The following is a 25,849-nucleotide window of genomic DNA, read 5'->3' as shown; positions in this document are numbered from 1 at the left end:
CTGGACCAGGACAGTTTTCTCCTGTTGTCTCCGCACGTGTCTTCATTGATGCTCAAGCCTGAGCACCTTACCTCCATCCCAGCTCCCATCTTAAGGTCCCTGAGCATCTCTCCCTCCATCCTCGGTATGCTGTATGGGCAAGCTGTGGCATGGGGACAACCCACTGGGATGTGGAAGTGGTTGCTCCTGTTAGTGGGTGTGGATCAGCAAGTCCTGGTTCTCCCCTCTCCACTCCACAAAATGCTCTGCACAGCCGATGTTGTCACCTGGGTAGCTTCTGCCAAGAGAAACCGAGGCAGAAGATTTCAAATCTAAGCATCTGCAGAAGATTGTTGGGATGCCCTGGCTGCACTTCAAAGATTTAGTCTGCAGCTGTGAGAGTCAGACATGTAATTACAAATTTATTTATTTTTTAAAAAAAAATCGAGATGAGATTTTTACACATTCATTTTGACACTGGGAAGTTGGGTTTGGGGAAGAGTAGCAAATGCCTCACAACAAATCTGTGATAGTTGACGCAAGTGACATTTCATCAAAATCTGGGAAAGGTTTGTGCCTGGAGGTGCACAGGTGAATCCACCCGTAGGAAACCTGTTGCTGTTAAGCCTGTACCCTCTTTTCTGACCTAAAATATTCCCTCAGATCTTTTTATTTTCCTTTTTATTTTTTAAGGAAAGTTTAAAAGGTAGCAAGTATGGGATTAGCTGTTCTACACCCACACAAGCAATAAACAGAGAAAGGAGTTTTTCTCCCCAACTCTTGCTTGCTTGTTGCATTTTGTATCACAATTCCTTCTGCCTACAATGAAACAAATATAGTGTGTCCATATTCAATGCAATTTGCTGAGGTACTAAAGAAGAAGATGCTGATATTTAAGTGTGAAACATTATCCCCAGCAGCATGAGGTCGTGATTGAGAAGCTCTCAGGCCCCAGGACCTGCGGTGCCGCTGATGTCTCCCATCATAAAGCTCCACACAGGGTGGACAATCCTTTTCCCCAGCCGCTGTCTTGCAGTTATCATTATCAGACAAGTTTTTGTTCAGCTGGTGCAATGAGGCCAGGCTTGAGCTCAAATAATGAATAGGTACCTTTTAGTCGAGTTCATTGATTTGGGAGAGACAGCATTTCATAGCCCTGATTGATCTCTTGAATAACCATCAGCATTGCAAGCTGGGCTGAGACGCTTTGATTCCGTGTCTGCTTTGAGATTTATTTTCCTGACACACTGAAGTGTGACTGAATTGTGTACACTGGCTTAGATCACGTCGCCGGTGCCTCGGCCAGCTTCACGCAGACCCCCAGGAGTCACGAAGCAGAAAGCACCGGCTCGCCACGCTAAATTCGTGGCCTCGGCAGGGAGGGAGTGCAGCTGGAGCGATCTGCTAGGGTGAGGAAAGGGTCTCCCTGGAGCCCACTGCCCCGGTGGTGTGTTCCCACTCCAAGGGGTTCTCCAGCAAATCTGCCTTGTGAATGCATGGAGCTCTGTTAAATTATCACACGAGGCACTGAGAATAATAGCCTGGTCCTAACGGAGATGGGGCAGTCAGGCCTGGGCGACTCAATACCGCAAAGCCTGGTGGATGCCAGGATGGCGAGGTGCTGGGGCTGTCGGGAGGCAGGAGGAGGGATTTCTGCTCCCTGCAGAAGGCCGGTGGCTCCTGGCTGGTGTCCTGCTGGGCCACCAGCTCTGCTGGCTGTGATGGCCAAGCGTGATTCCCCACCACCAAGGAGTGCCCAGCAAAGAGATTGATGTGAGGGCAGAGTGTCCTCCGTCAGTGTTTTCATCTATTTATTTCTCTGCTTTAAAATAAATATTTGATAACTTTTCTGGGATTAGGCCCTCTGAATGGGGCCCTGGTGATTTATTTATGCATGCACTTATTTTGCTGCGGCACTCTGCTGTAAGGGACGGAGAGGTCCTGATGGCTGAGACACCGACACGATCATGGATATCCCATCCTGGGGCACCTGCGTGGCTGCCATCGGCTCCAGCACCCACCCCACACCACCAAGTTGCCTCTGCTCCTATGGGGAGGAGTAAAGCAGCAGCAAGGACCAGGGCAGGGGGCGGTGGGACAAGAGCTAAGGCACCCTGTGTGAACTTCCCCAGAGGCACTGGGAAGCGGGAGAAAATGCAGAGAAAAAGCACATTAAAAATGGATGATCTTGGGAACTGTAAAGAATGTCACCACAAAGAGGGGTTTTGCAGTGTGTTTGGTCACCTGCTTGTTTCAGGCCTCTGTTTTCCTTCTTTTCTTCACACTTTTCGTGTGGCAGAAAGATAACAGAAGAGAATGGGTTAGCATCGATGACGGGGTTTAGGGATAAAACTTGAATTGCTGCTCTGATGCCTGGGGCGATGCATCTCGCTGGAGCTCTCGGTCTCTGTGTCTCCACTCTCAGTAGCAAGGAGTTAAAGGGAAGATGGGGAGAGAAATGATTTTAAAAAGGAGCAGAAGGTAGAAGGAGGAAAATGATGATAATTTGCTAAGGAGATGGGACACATTGCAGGCAGATAGTTGAAATGTAACGTGCTTGTGGAGGGTGACCCGCACTGCTGGCTCCTGTCACCCATCTGGCCAACACGAGGGGGTTTGGAAAGGCTGCCTCGTCTGCTGGGCTGGGACGCACGGCCCCGTGCCTGATGGCAGGGTGCTTTGAAAGGATGAGTCCTCGTTCGGAGCTGATTTAGGTCTCTGTGCTATGCCGTGCAGATGAGCACAGCTGCAGTTGTCTCTTCTGTGTCAAAGAAGACTCAGCCCTCATCCGTATGCACGGGCCACGCCAGGACTCCCGGGCGAGATTATAAAGGCAGGTCCTGGAGCTCTGACAAATGTTAAGGTTGTCGGGATCAGACATGGGGAGAAGTCCTCTGACTGCAGCCAAAGCAGAGCCACACAAAAGGTTGTGCTGGCGATGAAGATTAGGAAAGGCAAACAAATTTTCATGAAGTGCAGAATTACCTATCGGAAAGAGCCCTTTCGAGAAATGTCAGGTTCCCGCACATGTAAGGACTGTAAATGAGGACTGCACCGTATCCAAAAAAAAGTCTGTGCTCGCTGACCTGTGAGCTGGATGCAAAGTGCTTTAGGTGAGCTGCCATGGGCAGGCAGGTGGGAGCTAGGCAATGATCCCCCTGCCCTCGGCATCTCCAAGCAGGTGAAAAGCTATGGCACGGACCTTGCTAGGGCCTCTGCTGGTGGCCACGTATGGACATGGCAGCAGTGCCCTGCATCAGCAGCACCCCTCTCCCCTTCTGCCCCACCAGCACGCAGGATGGCAGCTCCTGCCCATCCCGAGGGCATCATCTGTTCCTTTGCACAGCGCCACGGGCAGCAGCACAGCACCAAGCTGTTCCATCTGAGCTGCTTCAGCCCCAGCATCCCACCAGGGACGCTCCCTGCCTCTCGGTGTGCCGCAGCAGCAGACGATGCTCTGCCACCCCTCGCCCGCTCCCTGCCCTCCCTGCTGACCTGCGAGCATCACCGGGGGCTGTGTTCATTTATGCCTCTCATTTGCGATTCAACCTCTGCGCGAGAGCAGGAGGAAGCTTTCCTGATGCTCTGAGCTGAGTAACGAGCTCTCAGTGTTTTGTTCAGGGCTGGCAGGGAGGCAGCGGAGCCTCGGAGGGCGTTTGCAAAGAGCAGCGCCCTGGGTGCAGCGAGGCTCTGTAGCAGCTCTGTTGGGCTTTCGGGTAGCTGTGGTTCTAACAAAGCAATTTTCCCTCTCTTCAGTGGTGAAATGAAACCTCTGCCAGTCAGAGCGGTTCTTACAAAGCCTGAGGACGGGGCTCTGCTCTCCTGTGGCTGCCCCCAGACGCAGCCAAGCTCCTGGAGGACATTTCATCCTACCCTGGGCCCAAGGTGGCGTTTTTGTCTGATGGTGCTGGGGTGGTGGAAGACTGGGTTTGGCAGCGTGCGCTGCACGAGAGCATTGGCTGGTGTTACCCAAGAAGGGATTGGCCATGCAGGAGCATCCCTGGCTGCCACCTGGGCAAGCTGGGGGGAAGCAGGGAGCACCCTTTGGGACAGACAGACAGACAGACAGACAGACAAACGCCTCCTGGCCACCAGCAGCTCAGCCCTCAAAGCACCACCAACAGGAGAGGAAAGGTAGACCAAGGGCATCTCCAATTACATGCCCTCAAGGGAATTCATTTCTCCCCAATTGCCACCTTTTGTTCCATTTGTGAATACACCCTGATTTCTTCGGAGCGCGAGCGTGTTTGCCTGATGCTCTGGATGAACACATTGCAGCCTCCCCCTGCGCTCGTGCCTGCTCGCTTCCAGCACCCGCTATTTGCTATTCATGCCCTCTCATCGGGCGCCTTTCACAGTGATTTCGAGAGGGGAGGATGACTAATGCATGCCAAGCAGTAGGTAACACACATTCGGAGCCCAGTCTCTGACCTATAATCCTTGATGATAAAGCAGATGAAATGCTGGGGATCACAAACCCCTTCATGCAAACCTTGCATTTCTCTGGCTCCTGCATTTGTCAGCTGAAAACAAGGAGGTCTCACAAACAGCAGCGAAGAAAACTCGCTCCTCTTTTGGGCGCTTTTGGTTTGGGAAGGAGGTTTTGGAGGCAGGCAGTCTCACAATGGGTTAATGGCATGACCGTAATGGAAAGCACTGCTGTGTGCTGGAGTACGTACGAGGGACACATCTGACTCTTTAGCACTAATGAGAAAAAAAATAAATACCAGCGAAATAGCCCATACCTCTGTGCTGGATTGCCTTTGTGCTACACACAGCGGCTGCAGAACATGGCTACGGAGCGGGATAATGGCCCTGCTGTAACTTGTAGCCTCTTATTATGTTACCTGTGTGATCGCGTGGCGTCTTGGAGCGGGAGGCAGCAGCACGTTGCTATTGTCCTCAATTGGACACATGCCCACGAAGAATGCATTTCATCCCACCCAAACTCGCGGTGCTTGCTTTTTGAACGCAGAAAAGGTTTCTGACCTTATACAAGAAAAGTGGCATGCGATTAATGGTGTTTAATGGCACATCCGCTAACATGTCTGGCATTATGTATGGGGTGTTTCATGTGCCTTGTGCCCTCACCGGAGAATAATACAGCTGCTTCAAAGTTCCTATAACACAAACCCTCCAAAATCATGCTTGGATTTAAAAGTTAAGAACGAAATAAAATAAGTAATGGTCATTTTCTTTGGCTGGTCTTCATTACTGCAAATTTTTATTTTTGTCTGAGACCAAGGAATCTATTTTTATTGGGAAACAGCCATAAGGAGCTCCACTTTCAGAAAATGACTGATGCCTATGTTATTAAGGAGACTGAAGCTACAGTTTGCTGCAAGTAAAACCAGCTTTTCAGGATGGTCTGCTCCATGGGCACGGTTACGGCACTGTGGGCTTGGAGAGGGTCTCAGGTAGGGAAGACAAATGGTTTGAGCTGGTGAGGTCTTGCAGTGACCGCCTGGCTCTGCCCCACTCATGGGAGCATCTAGAAACCCTACCCGGTACGTGCTGGCTGGCCAGCTCCTGGTGCTTCAAGGGTAAAGGACCACCACAAGCCCAAATCTCAAAGGAGCTGGCACATCTGTTAAAACAATTGTATCTTAATCTGCAGCCAGAGAATAAATAATCGATTAATTCTATTTCAGTTGAATGTTGGAATTGATTATTGCATGGTACGGCTGCAATATGTGAGTGTTTGGGTAATGACAATGTATGTCCTTAATATTTTTAATTTAAATTATTACTGAAACGCACTCTCAGATCTGACTGTACTTCAGCATGTTTTTATATCATATTTCTTTTTCCTGGGAGAAATAGTCATCATAATCATCAGTGCCATCATCATTTTTGCAATTGGAAACTCTCTTAGACAGGGAAGATAATTTTCCAGAGGAGTGGGTGCCCCGCAGGAATAAGCCAGGACAGTATGTATCCGCTCCTTCAGTGTACATAATGATAACTACAATACATTCACAAAACATTTGGGAAACACTTCAATTTGTGTAAAAAAAAAAAAAAAGGAAGAATTATTTTGTTCTGTATGATTGTTATCATTATTATTACAAATAGACAGAAAATTCAAAACATCTGGAATCCAAAGCATCTCTGCCGCAACATCGTAGCAACAAAGCTCAGCTAATGTAGCGAAGCTCAGCACAAGTCCATACAGGAGATGAAGATTTTATTTTAAAATGAAACCGATTTCCCTCACAGGCATTCTCTTATGCCCACATATTCACAAGTGCCAGGACGTGCGCAGCCACGTAATCTATCCACAGTACTTGCCGTGACAGAAGAGCCGTGAGAGCTGCTGGCTGTGAAATCCTCTTCCTGCCTTCTGGCTTCTTCCTAGGACGGGACGTGTGGGTTCTGCGTGAGCCTCTGGTACCCTCCAGGTGCTGGCAGCGATGCTGACCTTTCCGTGTGCCCACCCTGTGCCACTTCTATGAGTCACTGGATGTCAGTGCCGATTTATTCCCTGCCTCTTGCCTGCCTACCTGGTATCCTACAACTTCAGTCCTTGTCTTTATTTTCCTGCTGCTGTTCTGCAACAGCTCCTGCCTGGCCCTGCCTTTAATCTGGCCTTTTTTTTTTTTTTTTTTTCCCAGTGAAGGGTGCGGAGATGTGCTGAGGTCCCGGTGATCTGCTCATGTGGGGCTCTGCCATCCCCATGTCCCTCTTCTGCCATTCCCTCTGGTCCCTCCACATCCCAGCTCTCCTCTTCGAACACTACTCATGCCAATCTCTACATTTCCTACCAAAATCTCTATCTCTTGGTACACGCTTTTGGTGGAAGGTCTATCCATCCACCCCATGGGATTTCCCAGGCCTTTATCACTGGCAGGGAATGGACTTGCTGGCCTGGGATCTCAGATAACTCTTGTTATCCAAGTGATCCAGAATGATGTGCTTTTTTCTTTCTTTTTTTTTTTTCTTTTTTTTTTTTTCTTTTCATGCTGCATTTCAGGAAATGGCTGCCCTGCTAAATCTCTCGTTTCTGCAGGCAACATAGCTGGTTGGCTGGCTGACCTGCCATGTACACAGGTTATTGTTGTTGCAATAAAAAGAAGTGGCATCTAAAGTCAGCTGTGAGGGCTTGGCGTAGACACAGTGATAATGGCTTCTGAATGCCAGAGAAGAGGCAGAGTGGTTATAAATTGAAGGAGATTACATTTAGGGAATAGGAAGGTTTGGAAGTGGGTCACCGAGATGCACAAACTGAGCACACTTTCTGCCATCCCTGTTGGGAATCCATCTAATGACGTATTCCTGTTAATTCTTTAGTCGTGCATCCTCCCAGCCCGGCTCGTCCTCGGGCGCCCCAGCCCAGGCGGACCTGCCACAGCCACTGCTCGCTCCTGGTCCCCCGGGACACCTGGAGCCGGAGCGTGCAAGTACGTGGCACGACGGGACCAAAGGCAGCCCCGCTAATTACCTTCAGCAAAGCTGTCATCTCCTCCACGTTGATTTGGCCCAGTAACGGTGGCCTTGGAAGGGAGACGGAAGGAGTGATTTCATGCACTGGTTGTGTGTCCTAGATAGTGCTGTGCCAGGAGGGGAGCTGAGGAGAAAGAAAGCAGCTGGAAAAGTCTTAAAAACTGCCTGTTTTCCCTTTTTTTTTTTTTTTTTTTTGACACTGTTTAGGGCTGAAGTGTGAGGTTGCATGATCTCATAATGGGCCACAGGAGCAGCGATAGCCATGTCCTCTCATTTAACTGGGTGTGAATAGCAGTGCTGGGAGAAGTGATTTAACTGCTGCATTTCCCAGTAAAGGGGATCTCCGTCATCACCTGGCAAGCCCCTGGTGGTGCCGGCTGTGGTTTCAAGTGGCTTTACATTTCCGTGTACAAGCCAAGGACTTACCAGGGCTGGGGAGGATACACATGGAGGCCAAGGACTAACTCAGTGCAGTGGGAGAGTTTTTAATCCACAGGTTATATCTACATCCAAATGTGAAACGATAACAGTGGCAGCAAATCAGTGGCCCAACAAATAAATTAAGTTTTGAGCTGGTTTGGTAGGTGGGGTGAAAACCAACCGTGTGCCTTTTAGGAACACAAAGCACGGTGCTGCAGTCCTCGCAGCAAAAATATCCTCTGTGTGGGGGGATTTGGGGAGTGTTTCAGCAAAACCAGTGGTGCAGTAGGGGGCCTAGGAAGCCAGATCAGCAGGACACAAGTCCAATTTATAATTAATGTGGATGCATGTGACAGTTATGTATTTTGAGGGGCTCTTAGGATGGAAAAGGGATCTAAAATGTAGGGAGAGCATTACTGAATACTGCATCAAATTGTGGCATCCACACTTTCACTGTGGATTAAAAAAAATTAGAGAGAGCTCAGAGAAGAGCTGCAAGAATGAAAAAAGGTCTGAAAAACCTGCTGTGTGATGATAGGCTTAAGGAGTTCAACCTATTTAGCTCATCAGAGAACAAGTTGAGAGGTGACTTGATCGTGGTGTCTAAGTACTTACAGGGAGGAGATTTCTGATAGCAGAGAGTCCTTTCATCCAGCAGACAAAGGCAAGACTCAGTGGCTGACAGGTGGAGCTGAAGTCAGAAAAAAATCAAATTGGAATTAAGACACAAATATTTAACAGGGAAGGTAATTAACTTCGGAAACTGCTCACCTAGGGATGTACTGAATCCTTCTTTAGATGATCGTCGAGGAGCTTTGCTCTCATCTATACACAAGATATAGGCTCAACAGCACTCATCCATGTAGAAGAGAGGGAAATACCTTCCACTGTGTCTATGTGCACTGCTCTGCTTGCTCAGGACCGGACCAGTTGCCTGGCCTCATGGTAGGGATGTGCCTGGAGCTCGGGGCACATGTCCTTCCCATCCTGGCAGCCCTGCACCAGAGGATGGGGGCTTCCTTCCCTGGTGACACTCAGGGGTGCTCGTGGGTTTCCGCTTGCAGCTGGGTGTGCATCTCACAGACTTTTACCAGTACTTTCCTTGAGTTGCCAGAGTACGTGTCCTGGTTTGAGATACTGGTGGTTTTGGCATCAAGGTTGTTGGACTTCTCCTCTGACTGTCGCTGGACTCAGCATGTTACTGTCTCGAGCTGCTAAAGGTGCGTCTTCAACCTGAAATTGCTCCAGAAGTTCATCATTGGAAGAAAGCTCTTAAGAAAAAAATAATCTCAGAAGAGCTCCAATTGCATTGGCAAAGAAGTCACAAGGAACCATTAGTTATGGCAGGTGGCAGACCCCTGACAGACCTCAATGGCCCCAACCAGCCTCACCTGGGCCCACACCCCCACCTATTTAAGACCAGCCTCAGCTCTTTCTTCCTTTCCTGAGCTGTGTCGGTGGTGAGCCCATCTACAGGTCTTCTGGCCCTGCTTCCTGGAGGGGCCTTGGACCTTTGCTGGACCTCAGTCCTTCCTGGCTCCTGCTGCTCCTGACTGGACCCTGGACTTAGTTCATTTTTGGCTATGACTGGGACAGCTGGTGGACCCTGTTACCAGAACCTGGCTCTGCTTGCTGTGTCCAAGTGCTGTGGGACTGCTCCTGCTGGTGAGGATGTTGCTCCTGCTGGGGTCACCCTCAGATCCTGTTCCCCCTTCCCAAGATGTTCCTTGCTGCTCCCTGAGAGTAGGTACACCCTGGTAAGCAAGACTGAGTAGGAAAGCACATTTTCTGAGAGCAGGTCGTGTAGTTTTGCAGGTATGCCTGCACACAGCAGCGCTATTCCTCTTGTGGTTGGAAGTGAATCTCTTACGGTTGGTGGTGTTCAACATGTGCTGTGAGGTGCTGAACATGCAGGGTGCAGTGCTTCCTGCTAGACTGCAAAGCCCACTGTAATGGCTGGTATCACTGAATAACATGTCCAGAGATCGAAATCTCCATCAGAAGGAGAAGCCTGCTGGCTGTAAAAGTGAGGATGTCTGTGCTCATGGCAGTAATCTCATGACACGTGTGGTGAATGCACCAGCAGAAATGAGAAGAGCTTTTGGGATGCCTAGAAAAGATCTTGCCAATGCAAGCAGAATGCCCATGTCATGCATCCCTAGTGACCCAAATCGCTGATTAGAAATACTTAGGCATCACCCCAAGGTGATATACCTGGGCTCTCAAAACTGTGTGTGTCAACAGCATGCCGAGGGTCTTGGAGGGTTCAGAGATGTGTTCCTCCACCAAGCACCAAATGGCTGCTTGTCCCCACACCTCACTAAACCAGAGCATTTCAGGGCAGGGAGAAAAGACAAGGAACTTGGAGTGAATCTGGCGCCCTGACTCTTGTCCGTAACATTTCTCTGGACTTACTGGCATGGCCAGACTCTGGGGGCCATCGCCTGCCAGGCCAGCAGGTGGGCAGCATGTGAGGTAGCTCGTGCAGGAGCCGGTTATAGCTGGAGATGGGTGTTGCTGGTGTGTGGCAGCTTTTCATCCAAACATTTTTCTTGTATTTTAGTGTTGAAAATTGAAATATTTTGAGTGAAACGAAGAGCTGTTTGGAGACAAATTCATTATTTTGTTGAATGAGAGCTCCTGAGCTGAATTGTTCGTCCACCCACCAGCCCCAGAGGCTCTGCTCAGAGCAAATCCTCAGCTGCCTCCTGGAGCAAGGGGCTCTCAGACAGCTCCTTCCTCCAGTGAGTCATCCCCCAAGGCACAACAACAAATTTCCTCAAGAGCAAGGGTTGCCCAAACAATTTAGCCAAGCAAATGTTTTACTGTAGTGCTGTCCGGGGAGGGGATCACACTGTTGTACAGAATAATTTACAGAGCCTGCAGTAGAGATTTAGTGTAACAGATTTAAACCTGTGCTGAATGACTGCTGAGTATGTAGAGGGGTGTGTTGGGGGATGCAACCAAGAAATCTCTAGAAATTGTGTTCTGGGGTGGTTGCTGCTGCTTCTAGCACGTCGTAGCAGCCTGACAGAGGTTGTCCTTAGGGAAGGGCAGCAGCGTTGGTCCGGGAGGCTGCATGTAGGCTGTAACCTCATTAAAATCAAACACACATATGTAAGATCTGAGTGTTAGGAGACGGTGAAAGGAGGAAAACAAACACCAGCAGATCAGACTCATTCTGACACTATAGATGAAAAGCCAAATGAAGTCTAGAAATTCATTCATCCACATCACTCATGCTAAACCTTAAAATGTTCATACTAGCCAATGAAAGCCATTAAAGAAGCGACAGCTAGGTTCTCTAGAGGAGAAAGAGTCAGAGTAGCAGATACGGGATATGCTTTAGCAAGAAAAATTTGATGAGCCAGCCTCTAAGTTAGTGATTTCTATGACTTCATCGGTACATTAAAAATGTAAGTGAATGCCATTTGGTGTTAGCTCTGCTCCTAAGATATTAGATGGAGTCAATTCACAGTTCTTCAGTGGATAATACTTTTTGTTTTTAGCAAAGGGTTTTGAAACAGAATGGAAAATTAAAGCAATTTTTCTGACAGCAATGCATAAATGTTGACCATGAAACAGAAAAGCAAAAAAACAAAACAAAAAGCAAGTACATGTCTAACCAAGTGCATCTGTATTAGGCAGTAGTGATTTCATTACTGTTTTCATTTGAATAAAGGCAGAGGATGATATGCCCTTTCTGTAATGGAAATGCTCTTCAAGTCCAAGCTATCCATGGTCATTATGCTCTGAAGAGGATTGCTTAGGAAATAGCTGTATGGAGTTAGATGTGTGCCTGGGGCACAGCAGTGCTCCTTCCACAGCTGGACATGTTTTCCCTAACTGCATGGGGCTGGCTGCAGGTGGGTCCTGCCTTCCCATAAACACCTATGCCCACTGGGACATGTTCTGCAGTGGAGTGTTTCTGGAAAAACTACAATTCCATCTAGAGGATGAGCTCTGCTTGGGGTAACAGGGCTTTGCTCAGTCACCTCTCTGGTCCCAGCTCCCTGCACACCTAATGCTGGCGCATCCAAGGCCATTGCTGCTGAAAGCCATGGCCCAGGTGCTTGTCCAGGTAGGGCTGTGCTACTTTTCCCTAGGGAGTGCAGGATAAGGGCTTTCCCACCTCTCCCCTCATTCTTCCTCCAGCTCTCTGGTGGCAGAGGAGTTGGATGCAGAAGAGGGTTGGACTGGCCTGTGGCATGGTGAAGTCTCCTGTGCTGCCCTGGTATGTGCTGCCTCTGCTTTGTCACTGTCCCCACACCATCCCACCATGCTTTCTGCTGTATGGGTTGTACTTTTTTCCCTCAAAGGATCTCCAGCTTTTGTGCATGCATCTCTGCAAGGGGACAGGAGCCTCCTAAGCTCTGTCTTGTGGCTGTGCACCTTCTTGCAGGAGCTCAGGCTCCCGCTGGGAACACTTTGCTCCTGGAGATGTCCCCGTCTCAGCGACCAGCCATGTCCCCCGGGGCTCGTGCGGCACCAGTGGTGGGATCCTGCTTTCTGCCCACCCCAGCCGTGCCCCTATCCCAAACTATGCGGGGCGGGCAGTGAGAGCTGATGGGAGAGGTTGGGGGCTCCTGGGCGAAGAGGGGGCTGAGTGCCCAAGCCGCAGCCGAGCGGAGCGTGCTGTCCGTCGTGGTGCCACTAGATGTCCTTATGAGAAAGGGCTTGGGGCTGCCCACGGCCGGGTAACCACCGAGACAAAGCTGGGACTGGAGCTGGGGGCACCCCAACCTCTCTCCTCCGCCGGCTGCGGGGACCAGCCCCGGGGGAGCCGCGGTCCCAGCCCTGCATCGCTCGGGGATGCTGCAGCACGGGGGTGCGCGCAGGCTGTGCTGAGTCAGTCCTCGCCCCTCCTTATCAACTCCAAGTGTTAAAAAATAAAAGGCTGAGAGAGGAGCTGCGTGGGAGGCTGAGCTGGTGCAAAGGGCTTGCACATGGCTTGAATCCTCTTTGCAGAGCTCCCTGAAGCTGGCCAGAGCGTGGGAATCGAAGGGTGGCTCAGCACAAAAGGTGCCGCTTTTGGGTGCGTTGTGCACCACGTCTTTGAGAGGCTTTTCCTGTCGAGGGCTTTGTGGTGCTGGGACAGGGAGCCAGCCCTTGCTGTGATGTCCCTCTGGGCGGGCCAGCACCACGCACCCCCTCCTGCCGGCTTCCTCGGTGCTGGCAGCGCGCTGGGAGAAGGACTGAGAAAGCAGAAGGTGAAACTCTGCAGCAGGGAGATTAGAGCGCTCGGGTTGTTTCTTTTTCTTTTTTTTTTTTCCTTCTTCTTCAAAGGAATGACTTTGTATTTTTGGAAATAATAGCTGCTCCGAAAATCCTGGTACAAACTCTTCCAGGCTCCAGCCTTGCTTATCACGCGCTATGCTAGGGGCCCTGTTGGGAATGTAGGATTTTAACTCTTGGCTGCCTGCTCGCTTTTCCCACTTCTAGTAACTTGCTGCCCCCTGCCCCATCTCAAATTAATGCTTGGAACTGAGGGCAAATCTCAGCTGGGATGGTGAGGAGGGGCTGAGGCGAGGGTTCTGGGGAGTGGGGAGGTGGGTGCTGAGCAGCCGCGCTCCAGTGGCGAGTGGCAGGCGGTCTGCAGCCTGGCAACCCGCAGGCATGGCTTTCAGAAAGGGAGCTGCCCAAAATAGGAAGACTGGAAATAAATCATTGTCTTGGCTTGGTTTCTGGGCTGACCTCCTCATCTCTGGTGCAGCCCTCAACAGGGCTGATGTCTCCTGAGAGTCAGGAGTCCTGGGGAGGGGGGAGATGGTAAATTCGACAGGTGGAGCAGAAGTGATGTGAAGGAGGGGAGCCAGCAGCACACTAATTGCATTTGCAGATAACTCCTAGCTGGAAGGAGATGCAAGCTCCGGTGAGAAGTGAAACACAAAGGAACCCGGAGGGACTGGAGCTGTGGGCAGGAAGCGACAATGCAAACCAGCCCCTGATGAATGCAGTTTCTCTCTTGTGGGAGAATAACCCCAAAGCTGAATTCAATGGGAGTGAAACACCTGGAGAGCAATAGCCTTGGGCAGAAAGCACTCGGTGTACCAGGTAGGAGTTTGTAGTCCCTGCTATTGTGAGTTGCAGACCCTGAGGAATTGTCTGGTAGGGCAGGAAGGGGCCCTGTTGCTTGTCTGAATCCCAAGCAGGATACAGTTCAGGTAACGTGTGTGGTGCAGGCTCCAAGAGGCCTTGAGAAAGGTGGTGGAAAACAAGGGGAAAACTTGTGCATCCCAGTCCTGGGCAGGCTGGGAAAGGAAAGAGCTGGAGGGAGTTAGTGGGACATCAGAGGTGACAAAGCAGGAGGCTGGAGGAAGGGGGAGAAGAGGAAATGCCTCACCGCATATGTGCTTTGCTATTTTTAGGCGATCCTTGTGGCTGCTGTGTGCAGCAGTCACCCGAAGAGGTGGGGTGTGGTTGGGGAGCAGCCTTTCCTCAGGCTCCTGCCTCCCGTCTGCAAGGGGCAGGGAGCATGGGAGCCTGGCACGGAGTGTGGGGACCCAGCGTGCAGCTCCTCAGGCCACCCCACTCCTTGTGACAGCGGCACCTTGCTGAGGGACATGGCCAGGGCTCAAGGGACACAGCCTATAGCAAAACAGCCATCTGATGGCATGACGGTCACCCTGGGTTTGTTCACTTGGTCTCTGTCAAAGTCACTGCCTCCAACTCCGTCACCCTGATGTGGACTTGGAGAGGCCACCAACTTCTTGCTGCCCAGGCTGTGAAGACCAGTGACCGACCTGCTCCTGATCTATTTTCAGGACTTGTGTTTTTCACGTGTTAGATCAGCCCTGTGGAAATCTACTATTGCCTTCTGATTTCCACTGAATTCGTGCCATTAGCAGAGCACTCCCCTGAAGTGTCTCTGAGCTGGTCCACCTGAGCTTGTCCTCCTGGGACTCAGTGTCCCCACTGCTATGACATGACCCTCACACCCTGTCCTTCCAAAGGACCAGAGGAAGACTCCCTGTGTGTGTCTTGGCGAAGGAGGGGGTGGCCCCGGGGTGCTTGGCAGCTCTGACCTTGCAGGTACGGTGTATGGGATCAGTCACATTCCCTGGTGTGGCCCCATTTCACCAGGGGTGGATGAGTCCTCAGTCGGGGTGAGACAGGGCGATGTGTGTGGAGCTGGGGCCTCAACTTTTCTGCAGGGCTGGAGGAGCGGATTTATTTACATGGGGTAAAGGGCTATGGAAGAGAGGTGTGCTGCCTGTCAGCTCATTGTAGCAGAAGCACCAGCCAGTGTTTTGGGAGACCTCAGCTCCCTCTTCTGCTCCTGTAATTGTGAAATCCATTTCCAGCAGCCCTCCTGGGATGAGCCGCATAGGTAGTGAGGGCTTAGCATGCCGTAATGTGCTTGTGGAAGCGGCTGCCCTCCCGAGGCTGCGCCACACGTGTTAGCCTGCCGTTACACGGATCCTTGGCCTGCTGGAGTTAACAGCAATCATAGTTCAAGTCTTGCTGCAGAAATAAATGGGATCCCAAGGGGCTTCTCATGACCGGCCCCTCTAGGTCATGATCTGTGCCGAGCAGACTGGGACAGCAGGTGACAGAGCAATGCAGGAGCTGGGTGCAGGCACCGAGCAGAGGGATGCTGTGCCAACCCCTCCAAAACACGACAGCCTGGCTGGGGACAGAGCAGAGGGCAGATATGGTGAGAGGGATTACAAGACTCCAAACCCATGTAAACCGATGTAGATAGAAAGGGATCAGCAGCAATAAGAGCATGGCAGAAACAAGTGGCAAGCACGGATCGGACAGATGGGTGGTCCAGAAGAGATTCTGCCCCACAGGTCTCCTATTTTCTGCCCAGAGGTTCCTGTGGGAGACCCAGTTCTCCCAGGGCAGCATGTCTGGGGGTTCCAAAGAGTGCTGCTAACCCCAGCTATATACCCTGAGGTCCCTGGGACCTGCCGGCCAAGCCCGGTGGGGTCTCCAGCAGGTGAAGAGCTGAGGACAGGTCTCGGCCAGCTTGGAGCCCGAAGCAACCAAGGTTGGTCCCCAGGAATTTGCGCCATGATTGATGCACGTATCTGCCCAAGCCCTGTGAGACCCAACGTATGAGGGACTTGTGCTTCAAGCAGGACCTCGGGTGGCCCTGCGTGGGGATGTGCAGTGAAAACAAGCAGCAGCATTTTGTCTCCTTTCCCCCCTTCTTTAACAAGGACACGCTGTGCATTTGCTGTGCTGTGTTGGAAGAGGCCTCGGCTTCCTTCAGAGCTTATGTCAGGAGCTCCAGCACCCACATGAAGCTTTCTGAGGATTTTGTCATTTGCAGCCACCGTAGCTTGAAGCTGGTGCTGGAGTTATAAGCTCTGGTGCCACTGGTGAGCCCTGATGCGATCTCAAAGCTAGCTGAGCTCTGGTGAGCAGCCTGTGTCCCGCAGCCAAAATAATTCAGGCTCTGCAACTTGAAGCACAGAGCAATTCACAGGCTAACCCACTTGTAGGGTGAAGGATGAAGTGCTACATCCTGAATATGAGCAGCGAAATTACCAGTGCCACCTCTGTCAATGCCACTGAATCCCTCCGAAATGAATTCTTGAGAAGAAATGAGCCCGTTAGACGAAGAGATTTGCTGAACACCATGGATTTGCCTTTCATAGCTCTGTGCAGGGGCAACATAGGCTGACCTTGTTCCAAGGTTGGATAAAATCAGCCTGGGTTCAGCAGCGAGCGCTTCCCAGCATGCTCACTCTGCTTGCAAAATACTGGCAGAGTCTATTCCTGGGGAGATGGTGCCAGGTTAGGACAGGTCTGTACTGCTTTCTGCAGGGCAACAGCTTAATCAATCCCACCATGCCTCCTGGAGGCACAGGTGTTAATGCATGCTGGTGGCAGGATGCTGCCTCCGAAAAGGTTTGGCTGGGATCAGGGCCAGGGCGGGTGCCGGGGAGCAGCTGGGTCAGCCTGGGAGCTGCGTGGAGCAAGACCCAGGGCCAAGAGGCTCTGCCATGGGGTCACCTCCCTGGAGAAGCCCATCTCCACCCATCTGTCTTGGGAACAGTTGGTCTCAACCTATTGCCCCCAAGAAGATGCCTGTGGAGGGGCAAGGAAGGGGTTTGCCCTCTGCCTGCTGCTTCTTGCTCTCCCCAAGGGCTCTGGCTTTTGGGGAGGCTTGGAGCAGCTCCAGTACAGCTATGATTGCCCCCATTTGGGGTGTGTGTGGAGCTTTTGGGTGGCTCAGATGCTGGGGGACATCCCTAAACCCCTTGGACAGATTCATTCCCTATCTGAAAGAGGCTCCAAGCCAGCCACATCATATGCTGGCTGGGTTAAGGTAGTCAGTGGAAAACTGTTTCCTCCTTCTGCAGAGATTTTTCCCTTCAGAAGAGAACACGAGGTACGAGACATATCACAGGATCCAGACATTTCATGCCTGCTGTTTCCTAGCTGCTCTTCTGACTGGTGCCAGCGTCCCTCCGTGGCTCGCTTCCCAGTTACATCTTCTAACCATGTTTTAGGGAAGCTTGTTGGGGTCCCAGCACGTCTGTGTGTTGGGATGTCCCAGGAGGACCCGGCAGAAGACAACCTGTTGTGCCCAAGGGAGGTGGTGGTCACCTCTGTGGTGGGTGCACACGGGTGTGGGGGTCCCCAGGAAGCCCCAAACCTGCAGATGCTGGGGTCTGCAGGGAGAAGGGGCTCTCTCAGGGGTTGGGATGGGAACCCAACGCCCGTGTGTTGGCTGTGAGCAGCCCAGGACAGAAGGACCCATCTCTGAGGACAGGGTGGGCAAGGGCAGAGCTGAGCAGAATGCTTTCTTCTATCCCTGCCGTCAGGCTCTGTCTTCAGGGGCTCTCTGCTTACAAAGCAAAGCCTTCCCCTTGATATTTAAATAAAACCCAGCTTTTGAGGTCAGCAATCCCTTGGAAGGGGGGAGTGTACAGGAGAGGCCTAGGGAGGCCTGCTGCAAAGAATATCTCTGTGTTGTCGTGGTCTCTCCGTGCTGGGAGCCTGGCAAAACCCTCAGATCTTGCTGATTCTGAGGAAGGGAGCACACAGTAACAATTTGGTCGGGTTCCCCACTGCTGGGAGTGCTCTTAGATGTTGTGATTTCTTAATATACTCCCTACGTGTGAACATGCCAGGTGTAGTAATTTCATAAATTTGCATCTTCGCAATAGCTGCTTGATTCCCCCAACAGGATCAAAGCTGATCTTTCCTGGAGAGGCAGCCTGTCTATTCAAAGCGTTTTCCTGTGACAGCTCTGTGACAGTGCTGTAGATCTGCAAGTAGCCACCACCCAGAAATGCGTGCTGCTGTTTGCATTGCTGCTTTACAATTCTGTGCTCTGGGGCTTCCTCCTCTGTGGGCTGCCTACCTGCACGCCCCTGGTGCCAAGCGACCTGGAGAGGGGCATGAGCACACCAGAGCTTGAAAGGGAAACCTTTCAGCTGGCTCTTTATTCACACAACTTTTCACCCCATGCAGACTCTCAAAATCTATTAGAAAAGACATTTTTCTCAGGTGAACAAAAATATCTCAACTCCTTAATGAGAACATTAAACTCAGTTTCACCTGCTTTGACTGGTGCTATGAGGTCTTGTAGCAGAACAAACTTTTTTTGTCCAATTACTGGGGGAAAAAAAAAAACTCTCTTTCCCTGGCAGGTTCTGTATTACCTTGTTCTTGAAATTCCCTTCATTGTTCATCACGTCAAGCAGGGACACCCTGTTGTTGATGGAGTCGATCCCAGCTCTTAAGAGACAAATTTGTCTCTTAAGATTGTCCAAAGACAATCCTTTGTCATTGCCTATGCACCATCCTTTTTTTTTTATCCTACTGATAGCTAACAGTAAGCCCAAAAATAGAGGATTCCCACCTTTTGGTAATAAAACATGAGTATTTCCACATATGGCTTGTAGTGTTTCGGTGTCCTCCATCAGTATTACACATCTCTCCAGTAAAAGTGCCATGTTCCCAATCTGTCACTGAATTATCACACTGTTCGATGTCTTCCAGTCTTCTGTACTTGGTGGAAATTTAACAAATATCTACTGAATATGGTGTTGTAGTTTCCTGGTATTGAATCTGAACTTGCTGCCTGGGTTTCTGTGCTTGTAGCACATGGATTTGCATGAATCTAAAGCCCAGAGTGTGAAAACCAGCAATTGAGATTAGTGCTGTTGCTACTGACCTTGGAAACTCTGCTAGCCCCAGACCATTTTGGGGGGCTTCACTGAAGCCCAGAGACAGGGGTTTGCTATAGTCACGGTGCTCTGAATGCTGCTTGTTCCTCCCTCAGAAGACGTCGAGCAGGCCCAGGGGGAAGATCTCATCCACTTTGGCTTCCAGCTACTTCCTCCATAACTTCCACCTATCCTTGTGACTTCTTTCTGCTCCAAGTCACTCTCTTAGGGGCATCTCCCAACTTCAAGTTGGCAAGTTCTGAAGGTCAGGAGCACAAAGCAACCCCAAATACACCGTGGTGTGCTCTAAGGCCTTCACCAAGAGAAGTGTACCTGGATAACAAAAGGCTGTCTATGTAGGTATCTGTGCTGGTCCTCATTTCAGATGGCTGTTGGCCAGGGCTGCTCTATCATCACGCCTTTCCCTTCAGCTGGTGACGGTGGGATATGGTCCCATCCCACATTCCTGTAGCTTCCTCTGTCTTTATTTAGATCCTTCTCTATAGTAATGACCCTCTGGCATGGTGGGTCTCTTCCACCCCCTTCTAATTCACCCCGTGACTTTGTCTGCACCCTCAGAGCAGCCTGCCGGGGCTGTGAATGTCTGGGTACCCCAAGGGCAGGAGTCAGGAGGTAACCTGCCAATTAACATCTCCTAATTGAAGATCATGTAACAAACGCTTCTCCTCAGGCTAGCTGGAAGTCATGCCTGTGATCAGAAGTTAAGTGCAGCCCAAATGCAAACGTGAGCAGACGCATGGCTCGGTGTTCCTCCACGCTGCCAAGCTGGGGACCTAGTATTTAGGCAAATGTTCAGTTTCCCAGAGGGGCTCAGGTTGAGCAAGAGCAGCAGTGGTGAAAGGGCTGGAAAATCAGGGAGTAATTTGTAACCTCATTATATTCATGCTTCTGTTTCTCCACTTTTCTTAGCTTGCTGTTTCCAAGTGGAGGAATGGATGGTCTTGGCTGGGCCTGCAGCTCTACCAGTTTTTCTTGGGCGAAGTAGCTCCTTGTGAACACGGAAACCCCAATATGCCTAGGAGAGTCACCTTCCAGAGATGTCGGAAGCAACATCTACAAGATGTGATGATGCTAGAGACAAAAACCATCTGGGTAAGTGGAAATCTGTAGAGACAGAGGCAAAGAGGCACTTTGCATACTCCAAAAACAGCAGCATCGAGGGCTTTGCTGAGCTGGCTTCCTGACCGAGTCAGCTGCTCTTTCCGGAGGACCTCTACATGCTGGTTTGCTTTGGCGAGGATATCTGCAGAGCTGTCACTTGCAGTCAATCTCCCCAGGGACTTCATCCTACGGGGGCCAGCACAGCTGTCCCTCTCTGAGCTGAAATTCAGGCCCATATTGTGTCCTGCAGGAGCTGTGCATGGGCTGCTGCTGCGGGCTGGCCACGGGCAGGGAGTCAGGCTGGAGGGCAAGAAGCCCTTTGCTGTGGGGCCGGGCACTCCGGGACCAGACCTGGGTGGTGGAGAGGAGGGCTCCCAGGGTCTGCTGGCAGCTCCCAGCTTCCCACGGACTGTCTCTGAAGGAGCTCAGGCAGGATTGATGGCACCAGGTGCCTTTCCAAGACCAAAGTCCCATCACTCAGAAGACGTTAGACATTGTCTGGCGTGACACTCTGCTCTCTGGCACTGACCGGGGCGGCCTGCTGACTGCAAATCTGCTGGGTCCACAGGCAAATTATCCGCACATCAGCACATTTAAGAGAAATTAATTTCCCTGCAGGAGCGAAGAAGAAAGTCTCTTCCAAATCAGAGTCCAGCTCACAGTGTCTGCTATGAAACACGGTGACAATCTCGAGTGTGCCATGCAGAGAGGGACCAGCATCGCACCTGGAGACGCAGCCAAGCCAGCAGGCAGGAAAATCACAACAAAACATGGAAAAAGAGACCCTGGTAGCCTGCCTTTAAAGTTAGTTACAGAGGGCTGGGAGCCCTGAGGGTGTTTGAGGTTTCCCTTTGCAGTCTGTGCAAGGACACAGAAGCTCTGTGAAGAAGCAGTGATGGCGAGAAAGGGGTCACAGGTGTGTGGGTGAGGAGGGAAGTATTTATAATAAATCTGCTATAATCTAATTAGTGGCACCTGACTGAAGAACAAATATCTCACTGCTTAGAAGGAAGAAAAATTCAACCTGCTTGCACCTGTGCTGGCCTAAAATACTATGTAAGGTTTAGGGCAAAGGACACAATAACAGAAAGGAAGGGAAGGTACATGGAGGTAAATATGAAATGGAATAAAATTTAATGTGGCTTTGCCAAAAAAAAAAAAAAAGAGATCAAGTGAGATAAACCTGCTGCCTCCTTTTAGGAAGCTAACTGTTGGTGTTTTTTTTTTTTTTTAATGGAAGGAAAATGCAGTAGATTTCATCTAGCTGAATTTCAGCACAGCACTTGACATGGCACCGTATGAAAGCTTTCTTGTGCTTCTGGAGGAGATGGGCTCAGCCAGGTGAAAGCGACCTCAGAAAGGTGTGGGGGCAGTTACCAAACCCAGCTCCTCAGAGTGATGGTGGGTGAGAATCCAGTGCAACAGACCAACCCCAGAATTACAGGAATTAATGTAGTGCTGATTCGGGCAGCCCTGATAAAAATGGTTATAGACAACACCGAGGTGCCACCCCTTGGCTTCAAGGGGCAAAGGAACAGCTTCGGGAGGAAAGCATCCCCCTCTCCCACCACACTGCATCCTGCCTGCAAGTTGCTCCCCCACTGCCGTCCCCAGGCTGCTCTTCTTGCACGTCCCCACGTCTGAGTGCACATTTCTGCAGCTCACTGCGTCAGCCAGGGCTGGACCGGAGCTGGGAAGTCTTTTATGTGTGCAGACATTGGAAGGAAATGTGAAAGGAAATGAATGCTGCTTCCCCTCCCAGGTCTGAGATGGGGGAATGATTTGCTGGGGGGGTGTAATAGTGGTGATTTTAAACAAAAAAACATCTGGATAGAATTTGTGTGGGATAGTCCATAAAAATAAGTAAAAGAGGAAGTCTGAAAGCAAGAAATATGTCTGCATCTTACTAGGATAACTCATCTGTAGGGACAGAAAAATTAAGACAAAAAAAAAAAAGGTTTTCCTAGCTGCTAGGAACTGATCTTGCCATTGTGACCCCAAAGAGCATCAGGGCAAGAATTTGTCCCACACCAGCACTTCTGCAAGGTCCTGGGGCAGTGTTGAGCAGACATGTGGACAGATCCCCCTGCTCCAATCCTTCCTATGGTGTGAGAGCCCCTCTTTGGTGCACAGAGATCAGTCAGCATGCTGTGCATTTATCCAAGCCCTTCCTAGATAAGCCTTGGACTTGTGCTGGGATGCTGACGGCATGGGAGCCAAATTTGTTTCCTGTGACTGCACTTTGTCCCCTGCAGTCCATACTATTTTCCAGGCAGGACTTTGCAGAGGTTGGTGCGATCACTGACAACAGGCATGTCGGGTGCCTGTCTGGGTGCTGTGTCCTGTTTGGGTTTGCTGAGCGGGGAACAGGTTGCAGGCTGTGAATTGAAGGACAGGCGGATGTCCTGCTGTCCTCCTCCCCCGTGCTGCCTTGGACACTGCTTTGGCCGTGTGATCAGGTGCTGTCACCTGGCTAGAAGGACACACCACTTTGCCCATTACCTGTGCCAGTGCTGTCTGCCCGAGCATGCGGAGAGGCACGAGGGAGGAGTGGGGCTGGAAGGAGCTTGGGCTTTCCGCTTTCTGGGGCACTGAGCTGTGAGGCCACCTGCGGGGGTGACTTTCAGCTTTTGTGTCACGGGGCTGGTAAGAAGCTGTGATGAACAAGCTACCGAGGCAATTAACTGCTAACGACCGTCCCTCTGATAGACTGTGGTGGGAGAGAGCAGAACAAGGGGCCCTGTGTTCCTCAGTAATGGAAGAAAAGACCGATTTGCTAACTCTGCAGCATCCAGGGGCCAGTCCATGTGCAGAGGCAAGGGGCAAACAGCCTTGGCTGCTCAGCAGTGGGACGCCAGCGGGAAGCTGAGCAAAGGCTCTGCAGGATGCTGGCCTCGCTGGAATACACAAATTTCCCTGGAGATATTTCTACAGGAGCCCAGCAAGGGCCTGGAAAGCAGGCCCTCCTGTCCTACTGCTCATGTGCTGCACTTCAAAATGAAGCTTTCTGTGTCGTTTTGCCCCATTTGATGCCATGAGGAAGCCTGTGGGCGTTGGGAGCTTTGTGCAGGAGGCCAGCCTGTGGCTGGGCCGGGGAAGGCCTGACGCTGGGAGGCTGGCGAGGACGGAGGCGCTCTGTGGCCAGGAGCTGCTGCTTCCTTTCTTCCACGTTGAAAGCAAAAATGACCAGTCCCCCCGCCACATTCTTGATGCAGGAAAAGCCTCTCCGATATTAATAAGAATCTAATTATACATTTATTGTTCCATGAATTAATTACATTGCAAGTAGAGTTACCTTTTACACAGCCATTAAACTTCAGGAAGGCCTCTTTATACCACTCCATGGATAATTTAATTAGCATACTAATGTCTTATTAGCTATAAACCCAAAGCTGGTTTAGAATCACTTAAATTAAAACTCAAAAGCCTTCAGCCACCCTACAACCCCTCTGCCTGAGTGGTGGGTGGAGGACAGGAGCATGCGCTGGGCGTGGGTGAGGAGCCCCTCGGCTTGCCTCCTAATTCCCGATTTATTTCCTGGTGGCTCTCATCAGTATTTGCATTAATTGGGCTAGTCCGGGAGAGCTGTGGTAATCCATTAGGGATGGACCGTTTCAAACGCAGGGATTAAAACCACAGGGGGGAAGGCAGGAGCTGGGGCTGGGAGCGGCTGTGACACTTGAGGGGCACTGTCCCCAGCCCAGTGCCACCATCTCCATGGGCTTTCAGCAAAGGAAGCCCCTGGCCTGGCTCCTCCAGTTCTCACCCAAGGCTTGCAGGAACTGTGGGTGCTCCCCCTGTGCAGCATCCTCTCTGCACTCATTGCCCAGCAGCACTGGGGCTCGTCTCGAGCCATTGCAGCTTCAGTGGTTGCACTGCCAGGCGTTACATGATCCCCAGCATCCCACTCACACTGGGGTCAGGACTGGCACTTCCATGAGTTCTTCAATATTGCGGTGGGTGTGCTGAAGCCTTTTTAAAATGACCCCTTCTGCCATTCAATTCATGAGTGTAACTTTTTTTTTTTTTCCCCAGATCTTCTTAGCTAATAAATAGCTTAATTTGTAGGTTTGAAAATTGACTCAGAGGCAGAGTTTAACTAAATCGAAGAGCAAGACTACTGCTTGAATGTAATAATCTGAAAATAATTGATTAATTTGCATGATCCTTCGTAATTACTTCAATTTACACCCAAGAGGCCACTGTCATCAATAGATGAATAAGACATAATTTTTAAAGTCCCAATAATGCATGGAATAGAATTTAGAAAACTCACTCATTCTGAAACGTGGAGCAGGCTCATGCGCACGATCAGCTCAGCTCCACTTCCAGCCCGTTGCGAGGAGAGTGCTCATTGTTAGAGAAATCGTGCTGTAATTTAATTCACTTGTTAGGAATGTAATTATGATCATCATCCTTGAGAAAGAAGAGGATCAAATCCTATCACAGTGATGCTAACCTTTAGACTGAGAGATTTCAACAAAATGAGCAAGCCGGCCGACAGCACCGAGAGTCAAAAGTAAAGAGATTAAAATTCTGAAATTTGGCATGGATGCTCTTTAAGGAGTGACATAGCAAAATAGCTACCTTCTGCAAGGTACTTAACCACATGCTCAACTTTAATTGTCATTAATGAGATTTCAGCATATGTTTAGCTATTCTGAGACCTGACAACACCGACGGGGCTCAAACTGCCTGTGTAGGTCTGAGCAGCAGGCTCAGGAGGATGGCAGGAGCCAAGGCAGGTAAATGGCAGGGTTCAGGAAGGTGTTTGGGCCACACAATGGCCCTTCAGAAAATGGAAACCCAACCTTCGTGAGGTCAGTAAACAGGGGCAGAAAAATATAAGCATGAGAGAGGGGAAACAGGAAGCCTGCAAGAAATAGCAAGACTTAGAAGGCAAGAAAACAAACAATAGATGATTCAAGTCTGCCAGGAACAGGAAAGCCTGCAAAGGAATGAGACAGGTCTGCTGGCTCCCCAGGAGTTAAAAGGAACAATTAAGGAAGATGAGGACACAGCTGAGAAGCGAAATGATTTCATTTCATAAGTTCTCACCTCAGGGGATGTTGGGAGAAATCTGCTCTTGACTTGCTCTTTTCTGGTAATAAAGGTGAGTTGCTATTAAGGATTAAGGTATCAAATGAAGAGGCACTGGCGCAAATAGGTAATTTAAAAAATATTAAGTCACCAGGTCTAGATGGGACATTCAGGGGTTTTGAAGAAACCTAATAATACAGTGGCTGAGCTGCTGGGTGAGCTGCAAGAGTATTCATCTCTGTCGGAGCATGTGCGGGATCAGAGGGCTGGAGGGCAGCAGCAATTGCTGTGCCTGTGTTTTATAAAGAAACACCAGGAAATCCAGAAACTGCTGGTAATGGAGACGTGAGGTGAAGTGGCCAGAGCACGCGGAGCTGCAAAGCATCTCTTCAGCTGCCACCCATCCTCATGGTGCTACCTGTGTGGCTTGGGGCACCCATCTGGCCCCGGACTGCTCCTCACCAACCTTTTTACCCTGCCCCGCTCCCTTTCTGCTTGCAGGAGTTCCATGAGAAAGGTCAGGATTGTGGAGATCGGGTGGCAGCAGCTCAGAAGGGGGTGTCTCAGTCTTGCACCTTCTGCCTGCTGCTCCTTAAGACATTTCCCCAGAGGAGAAGGAAGAACTAGCTAAAGTGGAAACATAGAAAATGTACTGAAGCAGAAAAATTATTCAGATTTAAGGCTGCCTATTCAACCCTTCGTGCACATATATT

The 25,849-nt window shown here is 50.5% G+C and overlaps 1 long non-coding RNA gene across 2 annotated transcripts; it reads left to right on the top strand.

Moving 5' to 3' along the window:
- The first annotated feature begins 9,283 nt into the window (after positions 1-9,283).
- Positions 9,284-23,833, top strand: LOC308177511. Of its 2 annotated transcripts, XR_013939181.1 has the most exons (3): positions 9,295-9,507; positions 13,682-13,896; positions 19,905-23,833. It is a non-coding gene; the product is annotated as an uncharacterized lncRNA (long non-coding RNA). The 2 variants fall into 2 exon arrangements; XR_013939180.1 differs by lacking the exon at positions 13,682-13,896 and having other exon boundaries at positions 9,284-9,507.
- Positions 23,834-25,849: the final 2,016 nt, after the last annotated feature.

The sequence above is a fragment of the Anser brachyrhynchus genome (assembly GCF_964034855.1).
Source record: "Anser brachyrhynchus genome assembly, chromosome: 14".
NCBI classification, from domain to species: domain Eukaryota; kingdom Metazoa; phylum Chordata; class Aves; order Anseriformes; family Anatidae; genus Anser; species Anser brachyrhynchus.
Note: the sequence above shows the minus strand (reverse complement) of the source record. Positions and strands in the feature narration are given on the sequence as shown.